Raw genomic sequence first — 15,307 nt, 5'->3', positions numbered from 1 at the left:
ATATATATATATATATATATATATATATATATAGTTACAATTGTATAATTGTATAATTGTTATGAAAGCTGCCTAACTAATGATTTGATATGCCCTGGTACTGTTAATGTCTTTAAATCACCCTGGACTCTGAAACCTAAGTCACTGTGACCGCTTTTTTCCCCAGTTCCAGTATCTTCCACCAAAACTCAAGTATGGGCTTATGTTAGTAAAATTTTATGGAATGGTACCTCTATGACAATCAGAGTAGAAGACACCTGAATCAAATTATCTTAAAAGCAGTCATCATTATGCATGGATAGTATCTCAATGGAGTGTTCTGAATTATAACTTCCTGGATAGCTTGAATATCATTAATAGAATGCCTTTCATAGTGGGTTTTTGAAACTATATGTCTGACAGGAATGGAATTAAATATTTGATATTCACCTTAACATCTTCCTTTTCTTTTAACTAAGGATCCTTTTTTTAAAAAAAATAGAAGTGTAGTTGACATACAATATTATATTAGTTTTAGATGTAAAACATAGTGACTCAACAATTATAAATATTATGAAATTTTCACCATCATAGTGTAGTTACCATCTGTCACCATACAAAGTTATTATAATATTATTGACTTTGTTTCCTGTGCTGTACTCTTCATCCCCATGGCTTATTTATTTCATAACTGGAAGTTTGTCCCTCTTAATCCCTTTGCCTATTTCACCTGTCACCCTCCCTCCCTGCCCTCTGGCAATCAACAGTTTGTTCTCCATATATATGAGTCTGTTTCTGTTATTGTTTGCTTAATTTTTTAGATTCCACATATAAGTGAAATCATATGATATTTGCCTTTCTTTCTCTGGCTTATTTCACTTAGCATAATTCTCTCAAAGGCCATCCTTGTTGTCACAAATGATAAGATTTCATTCTTTTTTATGACTAATATTCCAGTGTCTGTGTGTGTATGTGTGAACACCACATTATCTTTATTCATCTAGTGATGAACACTTGAGTTGCTTCCATTTTTATTGTAAACAACCTTGCAATAAATAAAGGGGTAAATATATTCTTGAATTGGTGTTTTTTTTTCTTTAGGTAAATACCCAGTATGGAATTACTGCATTATATGTACTTCTATTTTCAATTGTTTGAGGAAACGCTATACTGTTTTTAATAGTGGCTGCACCGATTTACATTCCCACCAAGAGTGCACAAGTGCTTCCTTTTTTCCACATTCTCACTAATGCTTGTTATTTCTTGTCTTTTTGATACTGGCCATTCTGACTGGTGTGAGGTGATATTTCATCGTGGTTTTGATTTTCATTTTCCTGGTGATTAGTGATGCTGGACATATTTTCAAGTGTCAGCCATCTGTGTGTCTTTGGAAAAATGTCTATTCAGATCCTCTGCCCAGTTTTAATTGGATTATGGATTTTTTGGTGTTTACTTTTATGACTTCTTTATATGTTTTGAATATTAATCCCTTATAGGAAACACCATTTGAAAATATCTTCTTTTTTTAACTTTTTTTTCCCATTCAGCAGGCTACCTTTTTGTTTTGTTGACTGTTTTCACTAAGAATCTTTTTAATAATGGGTAGAAACTATTAGATCAAATACACCATTTTCAGATTGAAAAATATTATAGAAAGTTTAAAATAAACTTTTATTATTTGGGGGGATGGGTAGATTATGAAGTGTGTGTGTGTGTGTGTGTGTGTGTGTGTGTGTGTGTGTGTGTGATTCTGCAAGAAGAAACGGTTTAAGTTATAACTACTTTGTGAACCTTTCACTCTACAGTTTGCAATTTTTAGTAGAGGGTATGTGGTCTATTGACTAGAGACACAAAGAGTTTATATCTTATCTGTTCGTTTATTTATGTATTTGTGTTCAGTTGAGGTTGTGGAAAAAGAGGTCAGGATTCATTGTTAGGGGGAAGCAAGAATGTTTTCTGTCTTCTCATGATCTGTACCCTCCCTAAATTTTCTGCTTCCAAGTGAAGAATACGAAGGCTGTGCCTTTCTCTTTAGGGGAAGGAGAGAATGGGAAAGGAAGGAGGCTCATATACAAGAAGTGATCATAAGGAATATGCTTATTACACAGAGGGAAGAAGTAATAATAATAATGATTGAAGATAAATACTGGTTACAATGAATAAGAAATGGGCACTTTATTATTATTATGATTATTAACATAAAAAATCATCAGTGGCTTAGAATCAAGAGACTAAACATCTAGTTTGCCTAGAATAGTCCCAGTTTGCACCTTTTCCTCTGTCATGTAATTCAGTTTAGCTTTTGTCATGGAATTTTTTTGTTTTGTTTTCCTAATGAAGTAATATATTACCAGTTGGAATCAAATAAGCTAAAATGGAATTACTAAATCTGCCCTTTAAACCTCAATTGCCTACAGTGGTTTTGAGTAGCAAAGTGTTAAATGTAACCATAGCAAATGAACACAGCTCTAGATGGAATACATTATTAAATCCAAGAGACAGCCTAGAGAGCCTTTTTCTCTTTTTTTTTCTGACAAATCTAAGGATTTGTAAAAGTGAAAAATAAACTTTCTGTGTTAAACTTCTTACATGTCAGGGTTAAAGTTTATGATAGCATATCTCATCCTATCTTACTATTAAAACTGTATCTAAAAATTTTCATAATCCATGAAGGTCTTTATGCAAATTTGACTACTGGAAAAGAATATAATGGACAGGTGCTTATCAGCTGTTACATGAATGAACCCAGATTTTGTGCTAGCAATTTCTTTTCTCTGCTTTGTGATGATTTTGACTTCCTGCTTCAAACTGACCTCATCTCCCTTCAGTATTTGGTGGGGGAATTTTCAAAATTTCTGATACATTTATACACTAATACAAGGGACAAAATGCCTCTAAATGAAATGAGGGTCAGTGTTAACACAAATGACAGCTTGAGATAATCACTTTTAAGGAATTTGCAATGTATGCCTATTTGGAGTTTTCCCTTTACACCCTCTTAAGGTCCTAGGGAGGAGATTCCTAAGGCCAGTTCACCTTGCACTTCAATGCGGAAATGAAGGAAAGTTCACTTCAGGCTGTAGGGACTCATGAGGTTTTAGGAAGAGCTGTTCTCTTGAAATTAAATAATACCTTTGCATCTTAATTAACATAAAGAGAACTGGGAGTCAATTAGCGCTTGTTATATAGTTTTGTGGGCGTTGATTATGTGCTGTTCCACTTGAGGCTCCATTTAAATTGAAACACAAGGATATTTGCATACTGAGTTTAGATCATGAGGTAACAAGGGATAAATAGGACTCTTCTTTCTCTTATTCTGAACACTTCACTACTTAAAGCCTGGGCCATGGGCCAGCAGCAGCATCATCTGGGAATTAGTTAGAAATGCAGAATCTCAGGTCCCACTAAATTAGAAAATGCATCTTAACAAGATCCGTAGGTGATCTGAGTGCACATTCAGATCTGACAGTCATTGCCCTAAAAGAATTTCATTGCAGTACAATGTCCTAAAATCATCCTACTATTATTCTATTCTATTTAATTTTCTCAATTACTTGTTATCATTTTAGTTTCCTACCTTCAGTATTATTATGGTTCATTTTAATAAAGAAAGTTGTAATAAATAAGAATTAGTTTTAGATGTCTTTCTTCTGCTAAACAGCTAAGCAAAGCAATTCTTGAGGACACCAGGGGAAATAGTCAATTTATAATTATCTTTATACATTTGTAAGGATATTAAAAAAGCAAAGTAGGTTTTTTCCAACCTTCTCTGCACATCTTTCAAAACCATCATTTATATTTTGTTGCCAATTAGTTTACAGATAGTTGCCATTAGAATTTGTGCCATTTTTTAATCATATTGTCAGAGCCTTTAATTCATAGTACTCCTCATTTAGTGCAATTACTATTAGTATTCTGTTTTCATATTTAGGATGACAAGGTCAGTGCAAACAACATATTGATTGTAGTTTCAGATGATTTATATTACCAATTGTGAGGGAAATGGAAAATATTGAATGATAGTTGTAAAAGCATCATTTTTTATAGAACAAGATGTTTGAGAAGCAATATGAGACTGTATAATCATTTAACTACAGTTAAAGGCACTAGGATTTCTTTTTCCTATTTGAGATGAAATCTAAGTCAATTCTTGATCCAAGTAAACTGCAATTACTTTGTCTAACTAATCATCAACTACCTATCAACCATATGGATGCTTATAGCAATATTCTAAGTTTATATATTCTCCTTAGCAGAGTGAAAGCAGGCCAATATTGCAGGCTAATTCAGGCCAGTGGTACTTTCTGAAATATTTATAGATGAGTGTGCCTTGAATACATAAGTTATTTTTTAAATAGTATTTGACTTCCTTGTGGCTGCTGTAATGAACTACCACAAACTTTGTTGCTTAAAAAAGCACAAATTTATTCTCACAGTTCTTGAGGCCAGAAGTTTGAAACCAGTACCATTAGGCCTATATCAATATATTATCAGAGCTGTAATCTTCCCAGAGATTCTAGGGGAGAATCCATTCTTTGCCTCTTCTATCTTCTAGGGGCTGCCAGCATTTCTTGGTTTCTGGCCACATCTTAAATCTCCTTGCCCTGTATTTACATGACCCTTTCATGCATGTGTGTGTGTGTGTGTGTGTGTGTGTGTGTGTGTGTGTGACATCCCCTTCTGCCTCCCTATGATAAGAATAGACATGATTATATTTAAAACCCATCTGGATAGCCCAGGATAAGCTCTCCCATCTTAGACCATTTGGGCTCCTATAACAAAGTACTACAGATGAGCTGGCTTATAAACAACAGAAATTCATTTCTCACAGTTCTGGAGTCTGGGAAGTCCAGTAACATGGCGCCAGGTAGCCAAGGAGGACTCATTTCTGGCTCAAGGATGGCACCTTCTCACTGTGTCTTCACCTGGTGAAAGAAGCTATAAAGCTCTGTGGGGTCTGTTTTACCAGAACACTATTCCCATTCATGAGGGCTCCACTCCCATGACCTAAATACTGACCAAAGACCTTACCTCCTAATACCATTATGTTGGACATTAGTATTTCAGCAGATAAATTTGGAGGACACAGACATTTAAACCATAGCATCCTCATTTTCAAGATGCTTTGTCACATTTTCACAGATTTTGCTTATAAGGTAACTTTCACAAGATCTAGGGATTAGGACATAAATAACTTTGGGGGACCATTTTTCAGGCAGCCACAAATAGTGATGAAGGAAATTCTTAGAATTTCTGACTCTTTCAACTTAGACTACTACTAAACAAATGTGTTAACTTTATGATTCTGGAAAATATTGAAGATTTTTTTTTATTCTTAATGTTAGCACTCAGCATAATGTCAAGATATTTCTGTATGCTTAAAATCTTTATGTGTTAAGATACCTCAATGTCTGATTCTCTAAATATGAATTTGAAGAAAAATCCAGTCACGTAGTTCTTTCCAATAAGCAATTTGAGTTTCATAGACAGCTGGAACATTTCTAAATTCGTCCATCTTCAGAACAGAAACACTGTAACTGTTAGGTTATAAAAACTGCATCAGATTTAGAGGAAATCTCTGAGAATTATCTAACTTTAAAAATGTTGAAAGTGTAGCAATGTATTCTCAAATACATGTTACATAAACAACTCTAGTAGAGCTGAAAGACAAATGATAAAGCACTCACCATAAATTTCATTTTTATTTTTTTGTAAACACCATTGACTTTTCAGTATAGGTAACAAGAAAGTCAGTTTATGCTTCACTGGCTCACAAAATGTTTTGCCGTCACATTATGAGAATATCTAAATGTCTTTAATATACAAGATATAATTCATACACCTTAAAATTTAACTTTGTAGGTAAAAAATTGATAACTGTTTATGTGTTAGAGGAGAAAAATGAAAAGAGAAAACTAATCTGTGTGTCATTTTGGCTGTTCATTTTTTATCTTTTGTGAGAGCTTGAGAATTGAGATTATAATTCAGACCCTCTACTGAATCCCATATTATTTCTGGCTTTACTGAATAGTATTTTAGTGGACAATTCCCTAATAAATTTAGCAGCAGTATATTCCTTGCTATATTTAAATGCTTTTAAATTGAATTATTTTTGAATAAGCTTTGTCTTGTCTCCTCCATTTTTTTAATGCATGAAAGTTAACAGCTATGGTCACTGGGCATTTAATGCATAAAAGATAATAACCTTGGGCACAATACAACATTTCCCATTTAGGCAGATAAGGACAACAAACACAATTGCTTTCTGACTGTCTTGGCAGTATTCTCACCTTCACAAAGTTTATAAAGTGGAAATGTTATAAAAATTAAACATGATGCCATATGCAAATCACTTGGCCTGCATTGTGTCTGACAAATTGCAGATGCCAGTAAATGTTAATGTCCTTCTTCCATTTCTCTCCCTCAGTTTTTTTTTAAATAATGAATTATGCGTTTTTCAAAATCAACCTTATCTTAGTTTCCGCTGAGAAACTGAAAGAACCAAGAAGATCAGCAGATAATCATACGAAACAAAACAAATCAAATAAACTACAAGTTATCATAGCTTTTCTTGAACCCATCAAAAAGATGAGCTAAATGAAATCTGGGAGAGACAGGTGCCTGCAGTGAGAGAGAGATGCAAACACTCGCTAACTTGAGGTAATGCAGCTAGACCAAGAACAATTGAGTTAGAACCATTGAAAGAGAGGTGGAGTCTGAGGGGAGACTATGAAGAGAAGCATACCTTTTTTTGGTAAGCTTTTCCCCCATAACTGGTCCCACTGAGGGGAGACTAAATGCATGAAAAAGTTACCAACTAAGTAAATGCCTGAAAGAGGGGAATGGCAGTGACTGAAAATTCTTCCCTGTCTCTTCTCCCTTACCTCTCTGAAGCAGAAAAGTACCAATATTCTGGGAAAATGGCAACACAAAGTAGTGGCTACAAGGAAACTGGGAGAAACAGATACAAAAAAAAAAGGAAAAGTAAAGGCCATAATCCTTGGGCTGGAGACAAGAATGCCCACCAGGTCAAGAAATAGAACTGAAGAAGGGAGGAAGAAAGGGGGCATTTGAGAAAGCCACACACTCATTAACACAGTCACAGTGGCTGCTTAAAACTCAGACTTAGAAAATCAGAATACCTCTCTAGCTTTCACCATCAGGCAAGCAAACATCAAGTAGAAGTCATGTTACAATACTACTACGATAGCTACAGCACTCTGAGACACGGCCCAAAGGAAAGACCTAATGTTAAGGATAGAACGGACATTGAGAGAAACCCTTTGGCAAGTCAGTCACCACCCTAAACCCAAGCTACACTAGAGGAATTTGAAGCCTGAGTGTGTAGGGTAGGGATAGCAAGCTCAAAGCCAGTCCATCTCCTTATGAGAATGGTGCAACCCTTGCAGAAGAAAAGACATGGTCATTTCCAAGCATAAACCTAGTCATCTCAGTTTCTGCTGCTTAGGCAAAATGTTCAGTTTTCAACAAAATATTATGAGGCATACACAAAGGCAAAAAACCCAAAAAACTAAAAGCCAAAACAAAACAAAAACACTCTCCAAAGACAACTTAATTGACGTAATCATACTCACATATAACACAGATGTTAGAGCTGTCTAGAAGAGCATGTAAAATCATTATTAAAATTAAAAATCATGATTAATAAATCTGTTAATGGCTCTAATAGAAAAGATAGACAAGATACAGGAGCAGATGGATAATTTCAGTAGAGAGGTAGAAACTGTAGGAAAGAATTAAATGGAAATACTAAAGAGAACACTACTACTGGGTAAGAAATGCCTTCAGTAGTCACTTCAAATAGTTAATATAATATTCATTCATAGAATAGTAACAAAAATGATCATATGAAGAGAGGGAGGAAAGGCAGTATACTAGTGTAAGATCTTTGCACTATAAAAAAGAGGTATTAACATTATTTAAAGTTAGACTTAATGTATATGGTGAATACTAACTTCAAAATTATTATAGATACACAGATTAAAAAGAGAAGAAATAAGTATAGTAAATAAAAGAAACAAAGAACATATGAGACAAATAGAAAAAAGCTAACAATGTGGTAGATTTCAATCCAAATATATCAGTAATCACATTAAATACACGAGATTTAAATAGACAGTATATAAACAAAGATTGTCAGAATGGACCTCCTCCATCCTCTACCCCCCCAAAAAGAAAAGCAAGTTCAACTACATGCTTTCTAGAAGGAACTCAATTTAATTATCAAAGCACAGGTTGGTTAAAAGCAAAAGGATGGAAAAAATATAACCTGCCACACTAACCAAAAAAGAAGTTGGAGTAGCTATATTGATACACAAAATAAATTTTGGAACAAAGGACCATGATGTGAGACGGATATTAAAAATGATAAAAGGACTCAATTTTGCAAGAAAAAAAAATTTTAGCATCTACCTAACAGCAGAATTCCAAATTCAATAAAACTTAGAGGAAAAATAAATAATTGTGGAATTACACTTGGAGTCTTTGACATTGCTTTCTTTAAAAAAGCTATATATTATATGATTTCATTTGTGATATTGTGGAAAAAACAAAACTATAAGTTGGAAAACAAAACAGTCATTACTAGGGTAGAGGTAGGGGAAAAGATTGACAGCAAAGAAGTAGGGCAAGAAAATTTGGAGGTTGATTAAACTGTTTTATATTGTGATTGTTTAGGAAGATACATAACTGTGTTTTTCAAAATTCATAGAGCACATTAGAATTCATAAATATACATCACAATGAATTTCACTGTATATGAATTAAGAAAAAAGTTAGAATAAATGAACCTAATTAATTGTATTAGAAATGAGTATTTTATGAAGTTGGTGGGGATAACAGAGCTCATTTAAGTTATTTTGGAAATTGAATTTTGACCAAACACAAAAAGTATTCTACTTTAGCTGGTAAATAAGTTTTCAAAAGGTTATCAGTTCTGAAACTAGTTTACGCATAGAGCATAGTTTAAAAATATGTGTATTATAGGGGCCCCTGGGTGGCTCAATTGGTTAAACGCCTGACTCTTGATTTCAGCTCAGGTCATGATCTCAGTGTTCTGAGATCTAGCCCCTTGTCGGCCTCTGCTCTGGACATGGAGCCTACTTGGGGTTCTCTCTCTCTTTCTCCCCTTCCCTCTGCCCCTTCCCCGCACTCATGTGCCCGTGCTCTCTATCTTTGTCTCTTAAAAAAAAAAAATCTATATCTATCTACCTACCTATCTATATATGAGAGCCATATTTCTTATTGTCAGTAAAGAAGCTACAAATAAGGAAAGAGAGGAGGTTAGAATAAACCCAATATCCCTGCAAAGGGGAATGAATAGTTGTTCGTATAACCATTAGAGTTGGCTTCAAGAAGTAGGCATGAGTTACCAACGTTCTTTTGTAATTTTAGTACAATACTTTGGCTACCAAAGGTAATTGAATTTTAATATTTAGCTCTGGTCTAGGAAAGGAAAGTTTAGTTCCTTTTAAATTTTTTTAATAATGAACAAATGGAACTTAGTATGATATACTTATATGCCACAAGCAACTGATTTTTTGAACCCTATGTTGGACAGACACACAGGTCTAAAGAAAAAAGTATCACACTGTTATCAACACAAACTAAAGAGATAGTATTGATTTTTCTGGATTATATTTTAAGATTCATGTGGTTAGAACGTATTTTTGAAGTTTTTTTTTTCATCAAAGTTCCTAAAACATTTTTAACTAAAAATGTTTAATTAATGTTTAGAGAGGTTTTTTTTTTTTTTCTAAAAGCTTCATCATTTTTGCTTTCTCTTCTTGTCACCAAATAAACAGAAAGGGTCTGAGTATTTGTGTTGGAAATTATACTTTTGTTCCATAATACTGTGTCCATTTCCAATAAACACTTTTTTAAACACTTTTTTAAACTGAGTTTGTGTTAAATTAATGATTTTTATTAGAATATAAGAAATTTTAGAGTTTATAAGTTACAGATATGTTCTTTAATTTTGATTGAAACTCTTAAGAAAGTCAACATATTCACTTTCTTACATATAAAGTGATAAATTAATAATATAAAAAAGACTTTGGATCCGTTGTTAGTTGTTCACTAGTAATTGTTTTATTTGATAGATATAATTTAACATCAATCAACAGTTGTAACATTTGCATTTTAATGTAATCCTTGAAGCGATAAACACATCCTTAATCAGGGTTAATGTAATACAATTACAAAATAAACATTTGATTAGTACATCTAAATTTCAATGTAATAAGTAACTACCAAATTAATTAGTAAGGAAAGTGCATTTGATACATGTCTTTAGTTGAGGCAGTTTCATATTACATAAGAGAATTAAACTCATGCTGGGAATGCCTTTTATTTAGTTCTTTGAAAAGCTCGATGAATGGGGTTAATAATTGAAATTTTGATAGCAAATTTGTAACCAACTTATCTTGGGGAAATATTGCTTTTTTTCTTTCTAAACATGACATGTTTCAGGACAGACAAAAAATCTGATGGTGATCTTTCAGAAAAAGTATTTACAAAAATTAGAAGAGACTACAGTGTTCATAAAATGAATAGGATGCTATTAGCTGACTTAAGAGAGGGTGGCATTTGTGAATATGAAATTTCAGTTTAGCAAATATGAATGGTGCATAACCATAAAGTCACAATGGACAATGAGCAGAAAAAAAATGGAAACTCTGAGGAAATTTTCTATTATGTATAGGAAGCTGCTGGTTACTGGGAAACTTCAACTTTTTGATTGAAATATGACAACTCATAAGCAATGAAGGCTATTAACAGAATCTGTGAATAACAGGTGGGTAACAGCTCAAAGAGTTTTTATGTATTCAACAAATATGCACCATTCCCCAGCTACCATACCAACTTGGTCTGTATAAAGATACTAAATTTGATACAAGTCTTTAGTGGAAGCATTTTAATTTTTACATGGAAAAGAAAAAATTCTCCAGGATTTTTAGGTTCTCAAAAATCTGAGTAATTTTTTAATAATTTGAAGTAAAGATAAAATGCATAAACAATACCTTAGGGAGTATTTTCCCCCTCTCCAAATTTAGACTTTGTTAGTGTAGATGGAAACCAAATTGTTTTATTCTGATTTTCAAGGAAGATGGAGAAGGAAAAGAATATAAGGCTATATCCAGCTAGATAATCTGTGAAACCCAGTGAAAAATGAAAATGTGTGTCCCCTTACTGAAAAACCCTTAGGAATTTTAAGATGGCTGAAGACAGCATTCAAGCTCAAGGCCCAGTGCAACTGCACAGGTAAACATGAACTTGGCTTTAGTTGCCAGGCTTAGAATGGTGGCTAGTACAGTTTTGCCAGGGATACTAAGTATGAAGAGCACAGGGCTCCCAAATAATCATTCAAAAATGATTTTCACACTTATTTGTTTACACAAAAATTATTTTTGTCGTGGAAGTAGGAAAAGCAGTTCTGAAGAAAAGGTAACTGAACTGAAGAGAGAAAAATATTTTTAAGTAAGCAAGGAAGTTGGAAACTTTAGGAATATGCAATAGTCTTCATCAGGGCACCAAACAGGAGGCTACACAATAGGCTTGAGAAATGGAGCTAGGCCACTGTGGTTGAAGCCAAAAAAGAGCATGAGGAAAGGAAGGGGTTGGAGATCTGGGTGGGAATGAGACAGTGTGGGTCTTTGCAGACCTGGAGGAGGATTTTTCTCTTCTTTCAAGTGACCATAGAAAGTACTTTGCTGCACTGTGCTGCTGTAAGTATGGTGGTGATACACACTAAAATGTATTCCCAGGAGAGGGTAAGCTTTGCTGTAATGTTTGAGAGTGTACTAGTTTGTTTTTTTGTTTTTGTTTTTGTTTTTTTGAGAGTGTACTAGTTTTTTAATGCTGTGTAACAGACGTAATTTAAAACCACACCTATGTATTATCTCACAGTTTCCTTGGGGCAGAAGTCTGGGCACAGCCTAATTGGATCCTCTGTTCCATGTCTCCCTAGACTAATTTCCAGGTGTTGGCTTGGCTGCATTTTATCTGGAAGCTCTCTCAGAAGCTATTTATTTTCAGACACATTCAGATTGTTAGCAGAATGTGTTTCCTTCTGGCTATATAGCTGGGAGGTCTGGTGTTTTGTGGTCTGCCCATTGGAGAACCACCTTCAGTTCCTAGAGGCCATGTGCATAGCTCCTTGCCATTGGTATTTCCTGCACATGGCAGCTTACTTCATCAAGCCAACAAGGAGAACCTCTTGCCCATGGCTCAGTCTCTGTTTTAAAAGGGATTTTCATCTAATTAAGAGGGCCCATTCAGGATAATTTCCATTTTGATTAACTCAGAATCATCTGATGTGGATCCTTCATTATGTTTTCAAACCCTTTCAAGCTTTGCCATATTCTGTTGGCTAGAAAGAAATCGTAGGTTTGCCCACACTCAAAGAGAGAGAATATACAAGATGTGAACACCAGGGGTGGGACTTAACGGGAATACCCTAGGGTCTTTCTGTCACAGTGAATTCGTATTCGATATATGAAATATGAGGTGTCTTTCAGGGGTGAAGAAGGAAGCTTCTTTCTTATACAACCAAAACTCAGAAAAAAAGGTTTGAGCTAGAAATAGAAATTAAAGGCCATCTGTGAATTTTAAAAATATATATGTATATTTCCTAGGAAGAAAATAAGGACTGAAAAGATGAGAGACCTTAGAGCTGAGCCTTACAATATTTAAGACTGAATGAGACTGAAAATGAAGCCAAGAAGGAAGAGCTTAAGAAGAGAAAGGGAAGCCAAGACTCTGTTTTAGCACAGGAGCTAAAGGAGAGAGTGGTTTAAGAAGGGGAAGAGGTCTGTGGTATTAATGTTGCAGAGAGGTAACATCAGCACTGAAAATTCCTATTTCATATCAACACGTGGAGGTCACTGATGACAGTATTGAGTTATCTGAGTGGAATGATGGGGCCAGATTAGAACTGGAATGTGCTTGAAAGAGAACAGGAGGTAAAGATACAGACAGTAGTGCTGTCAGGTCTGTCAGAAGATTAGAGGTCACATAAAGAAGAGAGATCAGATGGTAGGTAGTCAAGGATATGGGGTTAAGGATTTCTTTTTTCTTCTTGGTCTTAATGAGAATGTTGAGTATGTCTAAAAGGATCCTGTTAAGAAGAAGTTGTAGAGTTGACCATTAACAACAAGGCTTTGAAATACTCAGGTCCGCTTGTACAATTTTTTTTTTTTTTCAGTAAATTCAGTACAGAACTATCAATGTGTTTTTTCTTTATGGTTTTCCTAATAACATTCTCTGTTCTCTAGCTTATTTTGTTGTGAGAATACAATATATAATACATAGAACATACAAAATAAGTGTTAACTAGCTGTTTATGTTACTGGTAACTTCCAGTCTATAGTGGGCTTTAGAAGTTAAGTTTTGGGGGAGTCAAATGTTGTACTGGATTTTCACTGGCATGAGGGGATCAGTGCCCTAAGCCTCACATTGTTCAAGGGTCAACTGTATATATAAGAGAAAAATGGAATAATTGGAAAAATGTATTTCTGGAGATGTTAGATGAACTGGGATTTTAAGCACAGTGAGCAGGACTGCTCTTAGAAGGGCCAGGTCCTCTACTGTATCTGTGAAGTAGGACAAGGAAGGGTATAGATACATATTTTTTGGGTATTTTGCAGTTGAGCCACCTAGAAGTTCTTACATAAGTTTCTTTCTTTCTTATGGTTTCTCTCTTTCTTATGTCTTTCTAAATTTATTCTGTGAACAAAGAAACAAGGTTATTTCTTGGCAAGAGTGGAGTTGAGAAATTTGCAGAGAGTCAATAATGTTGAAAATGTGATTGCAAAGCCCAAGACAGAACAATCATACCAACAGCCACTATTGGGATTCTTTTTAAAGCTGCTATTGTTGCTGCTGCTGGGACTATCATGGAACCATCGTGTCTAGCAGTAAGGCTTCCTCCATGGTGCTGACCTTGATATATTTATAAATATATAAAATTCTCTAGATTTTTGAGAATAATTTATCAAAATATAAAAAAGAATGTTAGTTTCTCATTATTATTGGGATTTGGTCAAGGGTATCTTGCACTTCTGACAACATTTCCATCAGATAGCTGGGGGCATTTCAGCTTGTTGAGTAACAGCTGCCTTCTCAATAAATTCCGACTTTCTTACTTTGACCTACAAGGCCTTGGACAACTTGTTTAGTCCAATGTCTCCATCTTCATTCTCCTGTCTCCATGTTAGCTTCACGCCAGCATCCTGACTTTCTATTCTATTTGTCAGGCTTCTTGCCTTGGGAACTTTGGATAGGTAATTCCCTTTTTCTGACCTACTCTTCACTTAGAATTTCACTCATTAGGGAATGGCTCTTCATAAGCTCATATCCTTCTTAATCTTGAGATATCAGTGTGAGACTCCCTCTCAGAAACCACTTCTATGATTACGTTATTTAAAGTAACATGTCTACTCCATCCTTTCAGCTGCTTTCAATCACATTACTTTTCCTGTTTCTTTCAGAATACTAACCAAAAGTTGTTCTTATTTATTGGGTTTCGTGTGAATGTTAATTTTTTCCCCACCAAAATTTAATCCCCCAAAAGGCAACTATCTTCTTATTCACTTCTTATTGTTCCCTATCTTGCTCTTATTATAAATAAGTGGGGGTTTTCTACATACTTGTGTATAGTTAGGTTCTTAGGTGTAAGTCTGTGTGGCTTAGGTTCTAAAATGTGCAATAAGATGGACATCACATAGAGTCAACAATAGTATTCCATTTCTCTAAAAAATGCTGTGTCAGAGACCAACACCCCTACCATATCAAAATCCCAACAGAGCTGGTTTTCCTTCAGAAAAGCATTGAATTGGATCACTGTTTCTTTATTTGAATACAAAATAAAATTTATGGCTTGGGCATTAAACAAACATTACTGTAAGAGAAATATGTCTTCATATACCAAAAATACACTGAATGAAATTCAGAAGTGGAACAAGATGCTTACACTGTGAAAAGCACATGGGAATTGAAACAGAGGAAATAACAGATTCATGAGTCCCATCTTATAGAGATTTGGAGGAATCAGATCATAAATTAAAAGGTGGCAGAATTCTACAAACTAAGTTTCTTATTCTCTTTTATACTTTATTTTTGTTTTACTTTTCTGCTTTTAAAAAACATACAGTTAAATTCATTTTCAATGTTCATTCTTTGTTCCCCAGTGCAATACGTGATTATTGAAAAGAAAAGTGGCTTAAAATATCTTTGTGGGGCGCCTGGGTGGTTCAGTTGGTTAAGCGACTGCCTTCAGCTCAGGTCATGATCCTGGAGTCCTGGGATC

The sequence above is a fragment of the Enhydra lutris genome, unplaced genomic scaffold (assembly GCF_002288905.1).
Source record: "Enhydra lutris kenyoni isolate GAN:26980312 unplaced genomic scaffold, ASM228890v2 scaffoldscaffold2, whole genome shotgun sequence".
In the NCBI taxonomy this organism is placed as follows: domain Eukaryota; kingdom Metazoa; phylum Chordata; class Mammalia; order Carnivora; family Mustelidae; genus Enhydra; species Enhydra lutris.
Note: the sequence above shows the minus strand (reverse complement) of the source record.